Source organism: Tamandua tetradactyla, chromosome 9 (genome assembly GCF_023851605.1).
Source record: "Tamandua tetradactyla isolate mTamTet1 chromosome 9, mTamTet1.pri, whole genome shotgun sequence".
NCBI classification, from domain to species: domain Eukaryota; kingdom Metazoa; phylum Chordata; class Mammalia; order Pilosa; family Myrmecophagidae; genus Tamandua; species Tamandua tetradactyla.
In genome coordinates this window covers 27,840,874-27,861,994 of record NC_135335.1, presented here as the reverse complement: position 1 = coordinate 27,861,994, position 21,121 = coordinate 27,840,874, and the positions used below count along the sequence as shown (strand labels likewise).

The 21,121-nt window shown below is 40.5% G+C and overlaps 1 long non-coding RNA gene across 2 annotated transcripts in view; it reads right to left on the bottom strand.

The window, feature by feature from the left end:
• The window catches only part of LOC143646878 (uncharacterized), an 82,883-nt gene that overhangs the window by 41,225 nt on the left and 20,537 nt on the right, over nt 1–21,121 (bottom strand). For both annotated transcript variants that reach the window (XR_013157697.1, XR_013157698.1), the window contains exon 2: nt 12,714–14,070. This is a non-coding gene — a long non-coding RNA (uncharacterized LOC143646878). The remainder of the gene's footprint in view (nt 1–12,713; nt 14,071–21,121) is intronic.

Genomic DNA, 21,121 nt, shown 5'->3' with positions numbered 1-21,121 from the left:
AACATTACATAGCTCTGACTGCAGTAAGAGCTTACAATCTAGGCCCCAATTTTTAAAAACTTTTTATATTGTATAGTATGATATATATACAAAGCAAAGAAATAAAAAAACAGTTTTTTAATTAAATTTTTATTATTTTTTTTAAATACCAAAAACACCAAACACAAACATTCGTAACTTTTGATCATTCCGTTCTACATATATAATCAGTAATTCACAATATCATCACATAGTCGCATATTCATCATCATGATAATTTCTTGGAACATTTCTCTGAACATCTATTCAGAAAAAGAAATAAAAAGAAAACAGAAATAAATTCATACGTACCATTACCCCCCACCACTTCTGCTCACCGATCACCAGCATTTCACTCTAAATTTATATTAACATTTGTTCCCCCTATTATTCATCTTTATTCCATATGTTTTACTCATCTGTTGATAAGGTAGATAAAAGGAGCATCAGCCACAAGGTTTTCACAATCACACAGTCACACTGTGAAAGCTATATCATTATACAATCATATTCAAGAAACATGGCTACTGGAACACAGCTCCACATTTTCAGGCAGTTCCCTCAAGCATCTCCACTACATCTTCACTAACAAGGTGATATCTACTTAATGTGTAAGAATAACCTCCAGGATAACCTCTTGACTCTGTTTGGAATCTCTCAGCCACTGACACTGTCTCATTTCACTCTTCCCCCTTTTGGTCGAGAAGGTTTTCTCAATCCCTTGATGCTGAGTCTCAGCTCATTCCAGGATTTCTGTCCCACATTACCAGGAAGTTCCACACCCCTGGGAGTCATGTCCCACATGGACAGGGGGAGGGTGGTGAGATTGCTTGTTGTGTTGGCTGGAGAGAGAGGCCACATCTGAGAACAAAAGAGGTTCCCTTGGGGGTGACTCTTAGGTCTAATTTTAAGTAGCTTGACCTATCCTTTGTGGGGTTAAGTTTCATTTGAACAAACCCCAAGATGCAGCCTATAGCTTTGATTGTCCACACTGCTTGTGAGAATATCAAGAATTCAACTTGGGGAAGTTGAATTTTCCCCCGTTCTCATCATTCCCCAAAGGGGACTTTACAAATACTTTTTTATTCACTGTTGGAATCACTCTGGGACTTATCGGGCATCACTCTGGACAAACCAACAAAATCTCATGTCCTACTCAAGGTTACATGTACTTATGGTGTTCAATTAAGCGTCTACATAAGTTATATTAGGAAATGCACTAGTCAAAATATAAATTTTGTACCAAATAAACATTTTTTGAAATGCAGCAATTTTTAAAGCACTCTTCAACAAATAGTTATAGGACAGATCCTGGAGTTTGTCATGGGCTACCATACGATCCTCTCAGATTTTTCCTTCTAGCTGCTCCAGAATATAGCAAGCTAGAAGGCTTAAATATTTTTTTATCACCAAAATTGACTGTTTTCTTTCTTTGTTGAAAAGTTATATACAAAAAAAATTTCAAAGCACAGCACCACAATTAGTTATATTTCAGAGTTTGACATGGGTTACAATTCCACAATTTTAGGTTTTTACTTCTAGCTGCTCTAAGATATTGGAGACTAAAAAAGATACAAAAGATATAAAAGACATGAGATATCAATATAATGATTCAGCAATCATATTCATTTGTTAAGTCCTATCTTCTCTGTATAACTCCACCATCACCTTTGATCTTTCTATCCTTCTCTTTAGGGGTGTTTGGGTGATGGTCATTCTAACCTTTTCATGCTGGAAGGATCTGTTGCTAATATGGGGTAGGGAGACGGAACTATCTGAAATTCTGGAGAGGCTGGGCCCCCAAGGTTTCAGGACTCATCTGGTCCAGGGACCCATTTGGAGGTTGTAAGTTTCTGGAAAGTTAAACTGCTGCATGGAACCCTTGTGGAATCTTATATATCACCCTAGGTGTTCTTTAGGATTGGCTGGAGTGGTCCTGGTTGGGGTTTGGCAAGTTATGATACACAGCAATGTCTAACTGAAGCTTGCATGACAGCAACCTCCAGAGCAGCCTCTAGACTCTATTTGAACTCTCTCTCTCTGACACTGGTACTTTATCAGTTTCATTTTTCTCCCTTTTGGTCAGGATGGAATTGTTGATTCCACGGCGCCAGGGATGGACTCATACCTGGGAGTCATCTACCATGTCGCCAGGGAGACTTTCATCCCTGGATGTCATGTCCCACATAGGGGGTAGGGCAATGATTTCTTCTGCAGAGTTGGGCTTAGAAAGAGTGACGCCATAGCTGAGCAACAAAACAGAAATGTTTTCAAGTTTTTTGTTTGTTTTTCTTTGGGTGCATGGTCCAGGAATTGAACCCAGGACTCCTGTATGAATGCAAGCATTTTACCACTGAACCATCCATCCACCTTAGAACCCTTTTTTTTTTTTTTAGCATTTTCTAAATGAGACTGCACAATATTTGTTCTATTTTTTTTCTCGCTTATTGTGCATCACATAATGTCACCCATGTTCATTCCCATCATTGCATGCCTTATGACTTCGTTCCTTTCTGTAGCAGCACAATATTCAATCATAAATATGCAATACAGAATGCCATTCTACTTCTCAGTGTATCCTTCAGCCACCTCCATCCATTGGGCATTATGTATAACATCCAAAGTCAACAGTCTTTATCTCACATTGTCCTCCCTTAGTGGTATAATCATCAACACTCTCAATTTTAGATAATCTTTGGTACTCCCAAGAAAAAATAACTGATAAATACATCCTCACCAAGTCAAAAATCCAAATATCCCTTTAACTCTTGTCCTTTCCCCCAGTTATTAACCTCTGTTGATATCTTCCGGTTAAACACAGCCTTTAGCGTGCAATAGTAGATTCCTCCTATGCTGGTTTCAAAGGATATGTACCCTAGAAAAGCTGTGTTTTGATTCTGATCCAATCATGTGAGAGTAGCCCTTTCTTTAATCCTGTTTAAATAATGTAAGTTGGAAGCTTTAATTAGATTATCTCCATGGAGATGTGACACACCCAATAGTGGTTATTAACTTTTGACCAGTTAGAGATGTGACTCCACCCATTCCAGGCAGGTCTTTATTAGCTTACTGGAACCCTTTAAAAGAGGAAATATTTTGGAGAATGATGAGAGAGCCTCAAGTGCCACGAGAGCCACACAACCAGGGACCTTTGGAGATGAAGAAGGAAAACACGCTTGGGAGAGTTTCATGAAACAAGAAGCTTGTTTCATGCGAAACAAGCTAGATGTGGTGAGAAAGCTAGATGTGGCCATGTTCACCATGCGCCTTTCCTGCTGAGAGAGAAATTCATTGGCCTTCTTGAACCAAGGTACCTTCCCCTGATGCCTTAGATTGGACATTTTTGTAGTCTTGCTTTAATTTGGACATTTTGTCAGGTTTAGAACTGTAAACTAGCAACTCAATAAATCCCCCTTTTTAGAAGCTGTTCCATTTCTGGCATATTGCATTCCGGCAGTTAGCAAACTAGAACACCCCCTTTAGGCTGATATTATTCCCTCTTTGAACAAGATTCATAACTTTATAGTAGCTCACACAAGAGCTTATTTATATTTGTAACTGGTGGGCTACATGGCTCTATATAACACCTTTCAATCATGTTTACCTTCAATATGGCAATATTACTTATGGACCCTGTTCATTAGAACTGCCATCACTTCTACCCATTCCCTTATATTTAATTTCAACCTCATTAGCTAATCTTTCATGCATCTCTAGTTTCTGTATATCTTCAGTCCCCTATATTCTGTATTATAAGCCTATGTTATAGTTTGCTCTGCCGGAATGCAATATACTGGAAACAGAATGGCTTTTAAAAAGGGGAATTTAATAAGTTGCTAGTTTGTAGTTCTAAGGCCGAGAAAATGTCCCAATTAAGACAAGTCTCTAGAAATGTCCAATCAAAGGCATCCAGGGAAAGATATCTGGTTCTGGAAGGCCAATGAAGCTCAGGGTTTCTCTCTCAACTGGAAAGGTACGTGGCAAACATGGCGTCATCTGCTAGCTTTCTCTTCTGGCTTCATGTTTCATGAAGCTCCCCGGGAGGCGTTTTCTTTCTTTATCTCCAAAGGTCACTGGCCGATGGACTCTCTGCTTCGTGGTGCTGTAGCATTCTCTGTTCTCTCTGAATCCTTCTCATTCTCCAAAATGTTTCCTCTTTTATAGGACTTCAGAAACTAATCAAGAAACACCAAAATGGGTGGAGACATGCCTCCAGGTAAACCAGTTTAACAACCACTCTTGATTAAATCACATCTCCAGGGAGATGATCTAATTCCAATTTCAAACATACAATGCTGAATAGGGATTAGAAGAAATGGCTGCTTTTACATAATGGGATTAGGATTAAAACATGGCTTTTCTAAGATACATACATCATTTCAAACCAGCACAGCCTTTAAGTTTACTATTACCGAGGTCACAAAAGCCTAAATTATACAATATCTATACTTTTCTGTCTGGTTTATTTCATTCAGCATTATGTCCTCAAGTTTTATCCATGTTGTCATATGCTTCAAGATGTTATTTCACCTCAATGCTGCATAATATTTCTTTGTATGTATATACCACCTTTTGTTTATCAACTCATCTGTTGATGGGCACTTGGATTGTTTCCACCTTTTGAGTAATATTCATGTCAGTTCTTTTTGGAATATTTGATGAAATTCTCCAATAAAGCCATCTGGCCCTGGGCTTTTCCTTCTTTCTTATATTTTTAGAGTATTGATGGTTAAAAATTCCTTTTATTTGTATAGCTGGTTCACACACACACAAAAAAAAACACAAACAAAAAACAAAAAGCAAACAAACAAAAAAACAACTCTTGTATATATGATATAATCTAATCTTTCTCCCAGCCCTTTTAAGTTCTTAGAGTAGGTATTATTCTGCCCATTTCCCACATAATCAAATTGCATATCAAATCTCCCAAGGCTCATTAGCAAAAGAGCTCCAGGTCTAAGCCACAGATTGCGTATACCATTCCGTTTTTATTCTCTTTTTTCATTTCTGTAGCAAAGGTTTGGCAGATTCCTAACATGTTGGATATGTGAACTCCTTCCTGGAAGAAGAAAGGCTATTTTTAGAGCTGTGATGGGCAGGAAGTTTGCTGAGTCTTGTTCTAAGAGAAATCAGTGTTTGGTTACCCTCTACTGGCCACCAAGCCTGGTGATGGCAGCAAAAGCAAGTGATACTGATAATGACCCGGGAAGCTCCAGAAAACAACCATTTGAGTACTATGACTGCCCTGCTGGAAAAGGAGGAAGGAGCCAGAGCCTGTTACAAATACGGAAGTTTTCTTCCCTGGTGTCATGGTTAGGGACAGGTGTCAACTTGGCCAAGTTGTGGTACCTGTTCATCTGATTGGGCAAGCGCTGTCCTGTCTGTTGCAATGAGGACATTTCATAGGATTAGGTCATGATCACATCAGCTACATCCACAGCTGATTCCATTTGTAATCAGCCAAAGGGGAGTGTCTTCTGCAATTAGTGATGCTAAATCCAATCATGGGAAGCCTTTTAAGGAGGACTCAGAGGAGACAGGTTGCATTCCTGCTTTGGCTGGTGAGCCTCTCCTGTGGAGTTCATCCAGGCCATCCATTGGAGTCATCGGCTTCGCAGCCTGCCCTGTGGATTTTGGACTCTGCATTCCTACGGTCACGTGAGACACTTTCATAAATTTTATATTTGCAAGTGTTCCCTGTTGATTCTGTTTCTCTAGAGAACCCTAACTAATACATCTTGGTACCAGGAGTGGTTCTTAAGGAACAGAATCTTAAAAATGGGTTTTTATGAATGGTTTTCTACTCTGACTGGGCTCAGAGACACTAAGGACTCTGATTCCCGTAATCAGAACGACACTCCCAATCCATGGACTGAGTTGGCAAAGGAGATAGTCAAAATATCATCATTCGATTCTTCTAATGCTTCGCTTGTACAAAGCCAGACTCTGGGGGATAATGTTTTTGACACCTTTACAGAGTTTTGTAGAAATAAGAGTTATAGAGATGTTGGTTGGTTGTTGTTAGATACACTGTCTACATTAAAGGGTGAAAGGGATGGGCTTAAGGCTTCAAACAAGAAGCTTAAGTGCCATCTGAAAGATGCAGAGGTTTCTATGAGTATCCTCAAGGAAAATTTTATTTCCTGTAGCCGTAGACTTGAGATCTCTGAAAATCAGACTCAGAATCTTATTGTTAGAGTAGCAACTTTACAACGTAAACTGAAATCTCAGTCTTGCATGGTGTCTGCCGTTAAAGTGAGGGCATTGATTGGAAAGGAGTGGGACCCTGAAAAAATGGGATGGTGACATATGGATTGATAATGATGTTGGGGGTGAGGTTGAAACCCTAGACCATGCTGAGCCTTCTTTAGATAACCCTGTAATAGTCTGCCCTGAGGACAGAGCCGCCCCACCTCCAGCCTGCCTTGAGGAATTGGCCACCCAACCTCCTCCTGAAGGGATTAGCCCTAGAGTGATTAATCCTGTTTCACCAGATGAAACTGCAAATGAAAGCCCTGAAGCAAATGGCTTGGAAGATATTTCTAATTCTTTTCATGACCCACCCCACCACCCCTCATTTCTTCTAGACCTATAACTAGACTAAAGTCCCAACAGGCCCCTAAAGGTGAGGTACAAAGTATCACACATGAGGAGGTATGTTATACTCCAAAAGAACTGTGTGAGTTTTCCAATTTATATAGACAGAAATCAGGGGAATATGTGTGGCAATGGATTTTAAGAGTGTGGGATACTGGTGGGAGGAATATAAGGCTGGATCAGGCTGAATTTATTGATATGGGCCCACTAAGCAGAGATTCTGCATTCAATGTTATAGCTCGAGCGGTTAGAAAAGGTGTTAACAGCTTGTTTGGGTGGTTGGTTGAAACATAGATCAAAAGGTGGCCAACATTACCTGAGGTTGAAATGCCAGAACTGCCCTGGTATAATGTAGATGAGGGGATCCAGAGGCTTAGAGAGATTGGGATGTTAGAGTGGATTTATCATGCAAAGCCTGCTCTTACACCCCAGGAATGTCCAGAAGATGCACCTTTTACCAGAACAGTGAGAAATAAGTTTGTGAGACTAGCACCATCATCCCTCAAGAGCTCTGTAGTTGCACTTCTCTGTAGGTCAGATATTACTGTAGGAACTGCTGTCACTGAGCTGGAATCCTTAAACACAATGGGGATGACAGGATCCCGAGTTGGCAGAAGCCAGGTGGCAGCACTTAATCACCAAAGACAGGGTAGATGCAGGTATTATAATAGACAACAAACTCAAAGGAGGCATCAAAATTATATGACACGCAGAGATTTGTGGCATTGGCTAGTAAATCATGGGGTGCCTAGAAATACAATAGAAGGGCAGTCTACTAAATTCTTGTTGGAGCTGTATAAACAAAAGAGTTCTAGGTCAACGGAACAGAAGTCTAACCTGAATTACAAAAACACAGAGTCACGGCCCCTTAACCAATTTCCAGACTTGAAACAGTTTACAGACCCTGAGCCCCTTGAATGAAGGGGAGGCCAGGTCCCTATGGGGAAGAAACCTGTTACACTGCCGCAAATTTATACTGTTAACCTTCCTCTAAGTCTTCCCCAAGGAGACCGACGGCCTTTTACCAGGGTAACTGTGCATTGGGGAAAAGGAAATGATCAGATATTTTGGGGATTATTAGACACTGGTTCAGAAGTGACATTAATTCCAGGGGACCCAAAACGTCACTCTGGACCACCAGTCAGAGTGGGGGCTTATGGAGGCCAGGTGATCAATGGAGTTTTAGCTCAGGTCCATCTCACAGTGGGTCCAGTGGGCCCCCGGACCCATCCTGTAGTTATTTCCCCAGTTCCGGAATGTATAATTGGCATAGACATACTGAGCAACTGGCAGAATCCCCACGTTGGTTCTCTAACTCGTGCAGTGAGGGCTATTATGGTGGGAAAGGCCAAGTGGAAGCCACTAGAACTGCCCCTACCAAGCAAAATAGTAAATCAAAAGCAATACCATATTCCTGGAGGGATTGCAGAGATTACTGCCACTCTTAAGGACTTGAAAGATGCAGGGGTGGTGATTCCCACCACATCCCCATTCAACTCTCCTATTTGGCCTGTGCAGAAAACAGATGGGTCTTGGAGAATGACAGTGGATTATCGTAAACTCAACCAGGTGGTAACTCCAATTGCAGCTGCTGTTCCAGATGTAGTATCATTGCTTGAGCAAATCAATACATCTCCTGGTACCTGGTATGCAGCTATTGATCTGGCAAATGCTTTTTTCTCAATAGCTATTAGTAAGGACCACCAGAAACAGTTTGCTTTCAGCTGGCAAGGTCAGCAATATACTTTCACTGTCCTACTTCAGGGGTATATCAACTCTCCAGCCCTATGTCATAATCTTGTTCGCAGAGACCTTGATCGTTTCTGCCTCCCACAAGACATCACACTGGTCCATTATATTGATGATATCATGTTGATTGGACCCAGTGAGCAAGAAGTAGCAACTACTCTAGATTTACTGGTAAGGCATTTGCGTGTCAGAGGATGGGAGATAAATCCAACAAAAATACAGGGGCCTTCCACCTCAGTAAAATTTCTAGGTGTCCAGTGGTGTGGGGCATGTCGAGATATCCCTTCTAAGGTGAAGGATAAATTGCTGCATCTGGCCCCTCCCACAACCAAAAAAGAGGAACAACGCCTAGTGGGTCTTTTTGGATTTTGGAGACAACATATTTCTCATTTGGGTGTGCTACTCCAGCCCATTTATCGAGTGACCAGAAAAGCTGCTAATTTTGAGTGGGGATCTGAACAAGAGGAGGCTCTGCGACAGGTCCAGGCTGCTGTGCAAGCTGCTCTGCCACTTGGGCCATATGATCCAGCAGATCCAATGGTGCTGGAAGTGTCAGTGGCAAATAGAGATGCTGTCTGGAGCCTTTGGCAGGCCCCAGTAGGAGAATCACAACGCAGACCCTTAGGATTTTGGAGCAAAGCCTTACCATCTGCTGCAGAAAACTACTCTCCTTTTGAGAAACAGCTTTTGTCCTGCTACTGGGCCTTAGTAGAGACTGAACGCTTAACCATGGGCCACCAAGTTACCATGAGACCTGAGTTGCCTATCATGAGTTGGGTGTTGTCTGACCCACCAAGCCATAAAGTTGGGCGTGCACAGCAGCACTCTATTGTAAAGTGGAAATGGTATATACGAGATAGAGCCAGAGCAGGTCCTGAAGGCACAAGTAAGTTACATGAAGAAGTGGCACAAATGCCCATGGTTTCCACTCCTGCTGCCACATTACCTTCTCTTTCCCAGACCAGAGCTATGGCCTCTTGGGGAGTTCCTTACAGTGAATTGACTGAGGAAGAGAAAACTCGGGCCTGGTTTACAGATGGTTCAGCACGATATGCAGGTACCACGTGAAAGTGGACAGCTGCAGCATTACAACCCCTTTCTGGGGTGTCCTTGAAGGACAGTGGTGAGGGGAAATCCTCCCAGTGGGCAGAACTTCGAGCAGTGCACCTGGTTGTTCATTTTGCTTGGAAGGAAAACTGGCCAGAGGTGCATTTGTATACTGACTCATGGGCTGTTGCTAATGGTTTGGCTGGATGGTCAGGGACTTGGAAAGACCATAATTGGAAAATTGGTGACAAAGAGGTCTGGGGAAGAAGGATGTGGATAGACCTTTCTGAGTGGGCTAAAAACATGAAGATATTTGTGTCCCATGTGAATGCACACCAGAGGGTGACTTCAGCAGAGGAAGATTTTAATAATCAAGTGGATAAGATGACCTGTTCTATGGATACCAGTCAGCCTGTTTTCCCAGCAACTCCTGTATTGCTCAGTGGGCTCATGAACAAAGTGGTCATGGTGGTAGGGATGGAGGTTATGCATGGGCTCAGCAACATGGACTTCCACTCACCAAGGCTGACCTGGCTACAGCCACTGCTGAGTGCCCAATCTGCCAGCAGCAGAGACCCACACTCAGCCCCCGATATGGCACCATTCCCCGAGGTGACCAGCCAGCTACATGGTGGCAGGTTGATTACATTGGACCACTCCCTTCATGGAAGGGACAGCGATTTGTTCTAACTGGAATAGACACATACTCTGGATATGGGTTTGCTTTCCCTGCACGCAGTGCTTCTGCCAAAACTACTATTCGTGGGCTTACAGAATGCCTTATCCATCGTCATGGTATTCCACATAGCATTGCTTCGGATCAAGGAACACACTTCACAGCAAATGAAGTGTGGGAATGGGCACATGCTCATGGAATTCTCTGGTCTTACCATGTTCCCCATCATCCAGAAGCAGCTGGATTGATAGAACGGTGGAATGGCCTTTTGAAAACTCAATTACGGTGCCAACTAGGTGGCAAAAACTTGAAAGGCTGGGGTAATGTTCTCCAGGAAGCTGTGTATGCTCTGAATCAGCGTCCGCTGTATGGTGCTGTTTCTCCCATAGCCAGGATCCATGGGTCCAGGAACCAAGGGGTGGAAATGGGTGTGGTGCCACTCACTATTACTCCTAGTGATCCACTAGGAAAATTTCTGCTTCCTGTCCCTGCTACCCTGAGTTCTGCTGGTCTATAGGTTTTAGTTCCAAAACGGGGTGTGCTTTCTCCAGGAGAAACAACAGTGATACCACTGAACTGGAAGTTAAGATTGCCACCTGGCCACTTTGGGCTACTTATGCCTCTGGATCAACACACCAAGAAGGGGATTACATTATTGTCTGGGGTAATTGACCCTGACTATCAGAAGGAAGTAGGACTGCAACTACATAATGGAGGTAAAGAAGAGTTTTCTTGGAATATAGGAGATCCCCTGGGGCGTCTATTAGTACTACCATGCCCTGTGATTAAAATCAATGGAAAACTGCAACCACACAATCCAGGCAGGACCACTAATGGCTCTGAGACTTCAGGAATGAAGGTTTGGGTCACCCCACCAGGCACAGAACCACGGTCAGCTGAAGTGCTTGCTGAGGGGAAAGGAAACATGGAATGGGTAGTGGAAGAAGGCAGTGATAAATATGAACTTTGACCACGTGATCAGTTACAGAAACGAGGACTGTAATGCTGTTTTGTTTGTGTTATACTATTTAAGTTGTAAGATATCAAGTTTAAGAATGAATGTTGCCCAAGGGTTTGCACCCTATTCTGGAGAGATTTAATGTGTTTCCAGTTATATGCTGGACAGTTGAGTATTGTCAGGTAAAAGAAAAATGTGTACTTATTTGTTTTCATTTGGAAATTAAGTATGGTCTAAGGTGATATGTGTGTGTGTGTGTGTGTGTGTGTGTGCCAAGTTGACAAGGGGTGGACTGTCATGGTTAGGGACAGGTGTCAACTTGGCCAAGTTGTGGTACCTGTTCATCTGATTGGGCAAGCGCTGTCCTGTCTGTTGCAATGAGGACATTTCATAGGATTAGGTCATGATCACATCAGCTACATCCACAGCTGATTCCATTTGTAATCAGCCAAAGGGGAGTGTCTTCTGCAATTAGTGATGCTAAATCCAATCATGGGAAGCCTTTTAAGGAGGACTCAGAGGAGACAGGTTGCATTCCTGCTTTGGCTGGTGAGCCTCTCCTGTGGAGTTCATCCAGGCCATCCATTGGAGTCATCGGCTTCGCAGCCTGCCCTGTGGATTTTGGACTCTGCATTCCTACGGTCACGTGAGACACTTTCATAAATTTTATATTTGCAAGTGTTCCCTGTTGATTCTGTTTCTCTAGAGAACCCTAACTAATACACCTGGGCTTTTTTTTTTTTTTTTGGTAGGGAGATTTTTTATGACTGATTAAATCTCTTTACTTCTGACTGGTTTGTTGAGATCTTTTATTTCTTCTTGAGTCAGTATAGTTTGCTCATGTGTTTCTATGAATTTGCCAACTTAATGCAGTTGTTGGCTTATAGTTGTTCATAGTATCCTCTTATGAGTTTTTTTCAGGATCTGTGGTAATGAACCCCCTCTCATTTCTGATTTTGTTTCTTTGCATCCTCTCTCTTTTTATAATGTGTCAGCCTAGCTAAGAATCCATTGATTTTATTGATTTTCTCAAATAATGAACTTTGGGTTTTACTGATTCTATTGTTCTTTTGTACCCTGATTCATTTTTTTCTGCTTATTTAATCTTTGTTACTCCTCTTCTACTAACTGCTTTGGTATTAGTTTGCTATTCTTTCTCTACTTCCTCCAGATGAGCAGTTAAGTCCTCAATTGTTTCTTCCTATGAAATGGAGCTCGAACGATATTAAGGAATGATGAGAAAGTAAGAAAGAAAGAAAGACAGATGGGATCGGGAATCTGAAGCTTAGCAATAAAGAAAACAGACACACTTTATTCTTAACCAGTTCCTGCTTATATACTACAGGGTTTACGTGACTAAAAGCATGCATACATTTTGTGATAAAACAGAGTGCCTACTTTTCAGTATACTACTCCCTGCATACAAGAGATAGCTAACAAGACCTTGGGGTTTAAGAAAAAACATTCTCTCCCTCTCAGGCTGTCCTCCAATTAGGCAGATAACAATCTCCTCAGTTTCCTGCCACCACCCTGACACCAGCTGCTCCCAACAAATTCTGCAGGTCTTGTTTTAACCCTTGGCTCCTACATTTCCCCCTTTTTATTTTATTAGCCGAGGTGACTGTGCCTGTTTTAGGTTGCCCTTAAGCTCTGAAGGAAGGGTCTTACCCATCATTGGCTACCAGTCAAGCTCTCTGACTTCGATTCGGGAGGGAGCCAAGGGCTTTCGCCAGAATCAGTGTTAGCATGGCTCTGCTAGTGGCGCGGCTTGCTACTTTGAACATTTGTTGTTTGACACAGCTGAGGAGGAAGAGAAAGAGTATAAACAGCCGCAAACCTAAGCCTATAGTAGTCAAAAAATGATGTGATTTCCACCAGTAAACAGGATTAAGATTTTTTTAGCTCTTGGGTAAGTGATTGTATAACATCATCTCCGTTAGTTTTATGTAAATTACTTTGAGATATTTCTAATACCCACTTTTGTAATTTTAAAATATCGAGACTTAAACTATCTGAATGCCCCAAAAGATGCCTTTTTATCTTTTCCCATTCTGTTTCAGAATGATTATATCTTAAAGGGGTAATACAAAAATTGCTCTCATTCCAGTCACATTTTAAACTTCATAAAAAATTTAAATTATACCTTTGATCTCCAATATGAACCAATGCTGTCTCTATATCATTTTTCTTCTTTAAGTAGTTTTGGAAGTCTTGAATCTACTGGACCTGGGAATCCTAAACTAGTATTCAGATATTTTGGTGAAGTTGGATCTGCCCATGTTAGGGCCTGCAGCAAAGGTGGGTTAGGAATATAAGCCCAATAAGTATAATTATGTCCCTGTCCTTCAGCAATTAAAGTTATATGTCCTATAATATACATTACCCATTTAGTTATTTTCATGTGGGTCGACCTGTCTGGGTTGTATTCTCTTCGAGGGAATCCAAACCGAGGTTCCATCATCTGCAATGACAAGAGCAAATCCCCTACCCCACACCTTTATTATGTCTGGTTTCCATAACTCATCTTTAACATCTTTCCAATAGATTGGCTGCTGCTGCAGTTCTGTTTGAGTTGTATCATTTTTCTTTTCCAAATTACTAAAATGTTGTTCTGCAGGAGTCTGTGATGAATTATCATAAATGTTTAAAAAATTTAAAGTAAACAGTGCTTTTGCTAATTGTACTTACTTTCACAACATCATCCTCCTGATCATCATCGGATCGAAAAAGTCAATGTCATCATCATCTTTACTATTTGTGTCTGCACTTCCTGTGGTGTCTTCCATATTAGTGGGTCCATACTTGCCCAAAGCTTTTTTCACTCCTGGCAGGCTGGCTTTTTCCTTTTCATAAGATTTGATGTGATTATACCAATGCAGGGCATGATACAAGTCAGCGGGTGGTGGGCTGGACAAATGTCCCTCTAACAGAGGCTTTTCCTTGGTTCCTTAATATTGTTTCAGAGTCTTCTTCTTCTTCGAGCCCCACATTGGGCGCCAGATGTTGCTTCCTATGAAACGGAGCTCTAACAATATTAAGGAATAAGTAAGAAAGAAAGAAAGAGGAAGGGGAGGGAAGAAAGAAAAAGAAAGAAAGAAAGACGGGATCAGGGAGTCTGAAGCTTAGCAATAAAGACAACAGACAGACTTTATTCTTAACTAGTTCCTGCTTATATACTGCAGGGTTTATGTGACTAAAAACATGCATACATTTCATGATAAAACAGAGTGCCTACTTTTCAGTATATTACTACCTATATACAAGAGATAGCTAACAAGACCTTGGGGGTTAAGAAAAAACAAACATTCTCTTCCTCTCAGACTGTCCTCCAATTAAGCAGATAACAATCTCCTCAATTTCCGGCCACCACCCTGACACCAGCTGCTCCTAACAAATTCTGCAGGTCTTGTTTTAACCCTTGACTCCTACACTCAATTTTTGCTCTTATTTTTTAATATGGGCATTTAAGGCAATAAAATTTCCTCTCAGCACTATATTTGCCACATCCCATAAGTGCTGATTTGTTAAATTCTCATTTTCATTCATCTCCAGATAGTTACTGATTTCTCTACCAATGTCTTTTTGACTCACTAGTTGTTTAAGAGTGCATTATTTAATTTCCGTATATTTGTAAAAGTTTTGGTCTTGGGCAGGCCACGGTGGCTCAGCAGCAGAGTTCTCGCCTGCCATGCCGGAGACCTGGGTTCGATTCCTGGTGCCTGCTCATGCAAAAAAAAATACATAATAAAAAAAAAGTTCTGGTCTTTTGGTGGTTACTGACTTTCAGTTTAATTCCATTGTAATCAGAGGAAGTGCTTGGAATAATTTCAATCTTTTTAAACTTATAAAGACCTTTTTTTGGTGCCCCAGCATACGATCTATCCTGGAGAATGTTCCATAAGCACTAGAGAAGAATGCATATTCTGGTGTTCTGGAATGTAACGATCTATATACATCTGTTAAATCTAATTCATTTTATCAGTTAAGTTCTCTAGTTCCTTGCTGATCCTCTGATTGTTTTATCTATAGAAGGGAGTGGTGTATTGAAGCTGCCCACTATTACTATTGAAATGTCTATTGCTCCCTTCAGTTTTGCAAATGTTTGCCTCATGTACTCTGGAGCTCCTTGATGGGGAGCATAAACCTGATTATTATTTCTTCTTGGTGAACTGTCCCTTTTATTAATATATAGTGTCCTTCTTTGTCGTTTATTATTTCTTTAAATGTAAGGCCTACTTTGTTTTATATTAGTATAGTTGCTTCCTTTTGGCTACAGCTCGCATGGAACATCTTTTCCCATCCTTTCACTTTCAATCTATTTTTTATCCTTGGGTTTAAAACAAGTCTCTAGTAAGCAGAATATAGATGGATCATATTTTTTAATCCATTCTGCCAATCTGTATCATTTAATTGTTGAATTCAGTCTGTTAACATTCAAAGTTACTATTGTAAAGGCATTGAACTACCATCTTATTCTTTGGATTTTATTTGTCAGACCTATATATTCTTTTCCCTTTTTCTCTTTTGTTTTGAGTTACCCTTACATGTATTCTTCAATTCTGTGTCCTCCTCCAGATCTACCTCTCCTACCTTTTTTTTTTTTTTTTCAGCCAACAGAACTCCCTTTAGTATTTCTGGTAGGGCTGGCTGGTCTCCTCTTGAAAAATACTCTCAACCTTTGTGTGTCTGGGAAAATTTTAGTCTCTCCCTCACTTTTTTTTTAGGGCTCCAACTTTTATTTTGCCAAGTAAGGATATTTAAAGCAACTAATAACTACTATCAACATCACATAATAAAACAAAAGACTTTAATATCACAGAAATTGGAGTGCCTGAAAGGTTTTAAGAAATGAGGTATCTGAGAGAAAGGAAAGTAGATGAAATGATTTTAAGTGAGCGTGCTTTATTGGCTGCGCTCCCGGGCAGAGCTCACCGAACCCAAGATGGAGTGAGGTGAGTCCACGCGCACGGGCTTTGGCGCGTGCAGTTTTTAAGGGCAGGGGTCAGGTGATGACATGAAAGGGGCAGCACATTAAGCAAAGGATTATGCAAGGGGGTTGAGCAGCAGGTGGTCAGATGTCTGTTGAGCAATGAGCGAATAGAGGTCTGCTGCATAAAAGCCTTGGTTTTAACGGTCTACCTCCCATTCTGAAGTGACGTCATGATTCCAGCCATAGAGTCCTCCTTTATTCCCTCGATCTAACAGTACCCTTATAATAAAAATTAGAGTTGATAACAGTCCTTTTTTTTTCTTTGTGGACTACTGAATATTTAGCTGAGCCTCAAACTTTGGAACAATTGCCTAAAATGTTATTTAGCACAATCAACACAATTTAAAAGGCTGAGAAGTGAATCGTTTTGCCCGAGGTCAGTCAGTGTTAGAAATGGGGAAAGAAAGCATAGGTTCTGACACCTAGTAAAGGAATACATCCTTATAGACACCCAAACATTAAACATATTGCTTAATTAGGAATCTTAGTCCATGTTTTTTTTTAATCCTAAAACAAACACCCCCAAAACTAGTATAAAATCTAATGATCCCTCCTTACTCTGTAAGAGAAATATTTGGTATACATGACTGTAATTTTTAAAATTTGTCAAGGAAATTAACCCCAAATCATAAACAAAATTATTTAATCTAAATTGTGAGCTTCTAATTTCCCAAAGGGTTTCATTCTCAATGGCCCATAGAAGATGATTAATAAATGTCTGTTGTGTCAACAAATAAATGTTACTTCAATCACTGCAAAACAAATTTCTTTACAACATGAATACCTTCTCAACCCAGCATAAAATTTTACTTAAAAAAATCACCGGAACACAATAATAAAGAGAAAAAAGATTATGTCAGTGATAGAGGGAGTGGTGGGGTGAATAGGGGTATCTATTTATCTGATAAAAAATAACAAATTTGGAAAACTATCATGTAGCTATTTCATTCAATGATAGAGCAATTATAACCTTTAGGGTAATTAGAACAAAATTATTTTGTGTGAAAAAAATTCACATTAGCCTAATTACATTCACTTCACCTTTTAGGTTATAACATGAAAAGATTTTAATATCCTGAAGGAATTCTAAATCAAAAGCATACTACAGAATTTTAACATGACCCTGAAAATACATATATCTAATTATTTTAGGCTATCAAAATGCTAAAGTAGAACCCTTCTTGTAAATGATGGACTATGTCAATAGTTCCATTATAAAAATGTTCCTCTCCCTCACTTTTTAACTTTTTTTTATTGTATAGTATAACATATACACAAAGCAAAGAAATAAAAAAGCAATAGTTTTCAGAGCACTCTTCAAAAAGTCATTACAGGACAGATCCCAGAGTTTGTTAGGGACTACCATAGGATCCTCTCAGATTTTTCCTTCTAGCTGCTCTAGAATATAGGAGGCTAGAGGGCTTAAATACTTTTTTATCATAAACAATCGACTTTTTTTCCTTCTTTTTTTGTGAACAATAACATCTATACATAAAAGCTATAAATTGCAAAGCACAGCACCACAATTAGTTGTAGAACATATTTCAGACTTTGACATGGGTTACAATTTCACAATTTCAGGTTTTTACTTCTAGCTGCTCTAAAATACTGGAGACTAAAAGAGATATCAATTTAATGATTCAGCATTCATATTCATTTGTTAAGTCCTATCTTCTATGTATAATTCCACTATCACCTTTGATCTTCCCATACCTTTCATTATGGTTTTTAGGACCATGGCCATTCTAAATATTTGATATTGGAAGGGTCTGTCACTGATATGGGGTAGGGAGATGGAACTGTTTGATGTTGCGGAGAGGCTGGGCTAGGTATCAGGACTTATCTGGATCAGGGACCCATCTGGAGGTTGTAGGTTTCTGCCAAGTTACTCTAGTGCCTGGAACCCTTGTGGAATCTTATAAATCCTAGGTGTTCTTTAGGATTGGCTGGAATGGTCCTGGTTGGGGGTAGGTAGGTTATGATAGGTAGCAAGGTCTACCTGAAGCTTGCACAAGAGCAATCTCCAGAGTAGTCTCTCAACTCTATTTGAACTCTCTTTGCCACTGATATTGTATTAATTACACTTCTTTCCCCCCATTTGGTCAGGTTGTAATAGTTGAATCCATGGTGCCAGGTCTGGATTCATCCCTGGGAGTCCTCTCCCACGTCGCCAGGGAGACTTTCACCCCTGGATGCCATGTCCCATGTAGGGGGGAAGCAATGATTTCACTTGCAGAGCTGGGCTTAAAGAGACTGCGGCCACTTCTGAGCAACAACAGAGGTCCTCCAGAACTCTTAAGCATGCCTATAGGTAGTCTAAGCTTCTATGCTAACTACGTAATCTTCACAAGAGTTCTCCCTCACTTTTGAGTGGACAATTTAACTGAGTACAGAATTCTTGGCTGGAAGTCTTTCTCTTTCAGGATCTTAAATATATCATACCATTACTTTCTTGCCTCCCTGATACCTGTCGAGCAGTCCAAACTCAGTCTTATGTAGATCACTTTTCTCTTGCCACTTTCAGAATTTTCTGCTTCACTTCAACACTGACAGATTAGTATGCATCTTGGAATAGGCCTATTGGGACTTACTCTATTTTGGGTTCGTTATTTATGCCTTTTATAATGGTTGGGAAGTTTTCCCCCATTATCTCCTCAGCTAATCTTCCTAGCCCTTTATTCTCCTCCATTTGGGAAACCAATGATTCTCATATTTGTGCACTTCATGTTGTCTATCATTTCCCTGACATCCAATTCAAATCTTCCAAATTTTTTGCCATTTGTTCTTTTGTGTGTATGAAATCAGTTCTCCTGCCCTCTAGTTCACTTATTCTTTCATCTGCCTCTTCAAATCTGCTGTTGTGTCTTTAGTATATATATACATAATTTTTTTTGGGGGGGGTGCATGGTTTAGGAATCAAACCCGGGTCTCCCACATGAAAGGCAGGCATTCTAACCATTGAACTACCCGTGCACCCTCCTCCAGTATATTTTTGACTTGGTGTACAGTATCTTTCATCTCTGGTATATCTGCTATTTTTCTATTTATTCTTTCAAATTATTCTTTATGCTCTTCTAGCATCTTCTTGTTATCCTTTTTGTCATTAGCCAATCCACTGAATTTATTTAGTAGAGTTGTATGAACAGCTTTGATTAGTTGTTCCCAAGTCTGTGTCTCCTCTGATGTTTTAATTTCATCATTAGGCTGGGCTATAACTGTCTGCATCTTCGTATGCTTTGTGATTTGCTGTTGCCATTGAGGCATTTAATAATCTTGATAGGGTTACTTTCAAGTACAGGAAGTTGATTTCCCTCAGTAGTCTAAGGTTTTGTATTTGCAGGGCAGGCAAGGGGCACAGCATAGGTTTAGGCATAGGTTGGGGGCACTATGCTGGTGCCCAGGAGCATGGTACAGGGCATGGGGATGTGAGTGGGGTGGTGTGGGGGCTATGTGTGGCTTGAGTAGACCCCTAAGTGCAGGTCACAGCATGGGGGACATGGAGGCAAGGTACAGCAGGAGGCAGATTGCCAGGGCTGTGCGAGTGTGTGGGATGTAGGGGGTGTGGATCACCTTGTCAGCCACAAGGTTTTCACAATCACATAGTCACACTGTAAAAGCTATATAGTTATATAAATGTCTTCAATAATCAAGGCTACAACTTAAAATTAGGCCTAAGAGTCATCCCCAGAGAAGTTCTTTTGTTGCTCAGATGTGGCCTCTCTCTCTCAGCCAACACAGCAGGTGGACTCATTGCCCTCCTCCTCTCTATGTGCAACATGACTCCCAAGGGTGTAAACCTTCCTAGCAATGTGGGATAGAAACCCTAGAATGAGCTGGGACTCAGCCTCAAGGGATTGAGAAAACCTTCTTGACCAAAAGGGGGAAGAGAGAAATGAGGCAAAATAAAATGTCAGTGGCTGAGAGATTTCAGAGTCAAGAGGTTATCCTGGAGGTTATTCTTATGCATTATATAGAAATCACCTTTTTATTTAAGGTATAAAGGAGAGGCTGGAGGAAGTGGCTGAAAATGTAGAGCTGTGTTCTAGTAGCCATGTTTCTTGAAGAGGATTGTATAATGATATAGCTTTCGCAATATGACTGTGTGACTGTGAAAATCATGTGTCTGATGCTCCTTTTATTTACCTTATACACAGATGAGTAAAACATATGGATTAAAAATAAATAATTAATGGGGGAACAAATGTTAAAATAAATTTAGTACATTGAAATGCTAGTGATCAATGAAAGGGAGGGGTAAGGGGTATGGTATGTATGATTTTTTTCTTTTTCTGAATTGACGCAAATGTTCTAAGAAATGATCATGATGATGATATACAACTATGTGATGATATTGTGAGTTATTCATTATATACCAAGAATGGAATGATCATATGGTAAGAATGTTCATGTTTGTATGTTGTTATGTTTTAAAAAAAAATTTTTTAATTTAAAAAAAGTATCAAGGCTACTGGAACACAGTTCAAAACTTTCAGGTACTTCCTTCTAGCCACTCCATTACACCATAAACTAAAAAGGGATATCTATATAATGCATAAAAATGACCTCCAGGATAACCTTTCAACTCTATTTGAAAACTCTAAGCCACTGAGATTTTATTTTTTCTTATTTCTCTTCTCCCTTTTGGTCAAGGCTTTCTCATTCCCATAATGCCAGGTCCTGGCTCATTCCTGGTAGTCAGGACCCCCATGTCAGGGAGATTTATACTCATGGGAGTCATGTCCCATGGGGGGAGGGAGAGAGAAGGGCAGTGAGTCCACTTGCCAAATTGGCTTAGAGAGAGAGGCCACAGCTGGGCAATAAAAGAGGTTCTCTGGGGGGTGAGTTTTAGGCATAATTACAAGCAGGTTTAACGTCTTTGCAGGAATAAGTTTCATAAGGGTGGGGTCCAAGGCTGAGGGCTCAGTCGATTGAAATGGTTGTCCCCATTGCTTACAGGAATATCAGGAATTCCCCAGATGGGGAAGTTGAATATTTCCTTCTTTCTTCCCAGTCCGCCAAGGGGACTTTGTAAATACTTTTTTATTCTCTGCCCAAATTACTCTGGGATATATTGGGGGATCACATT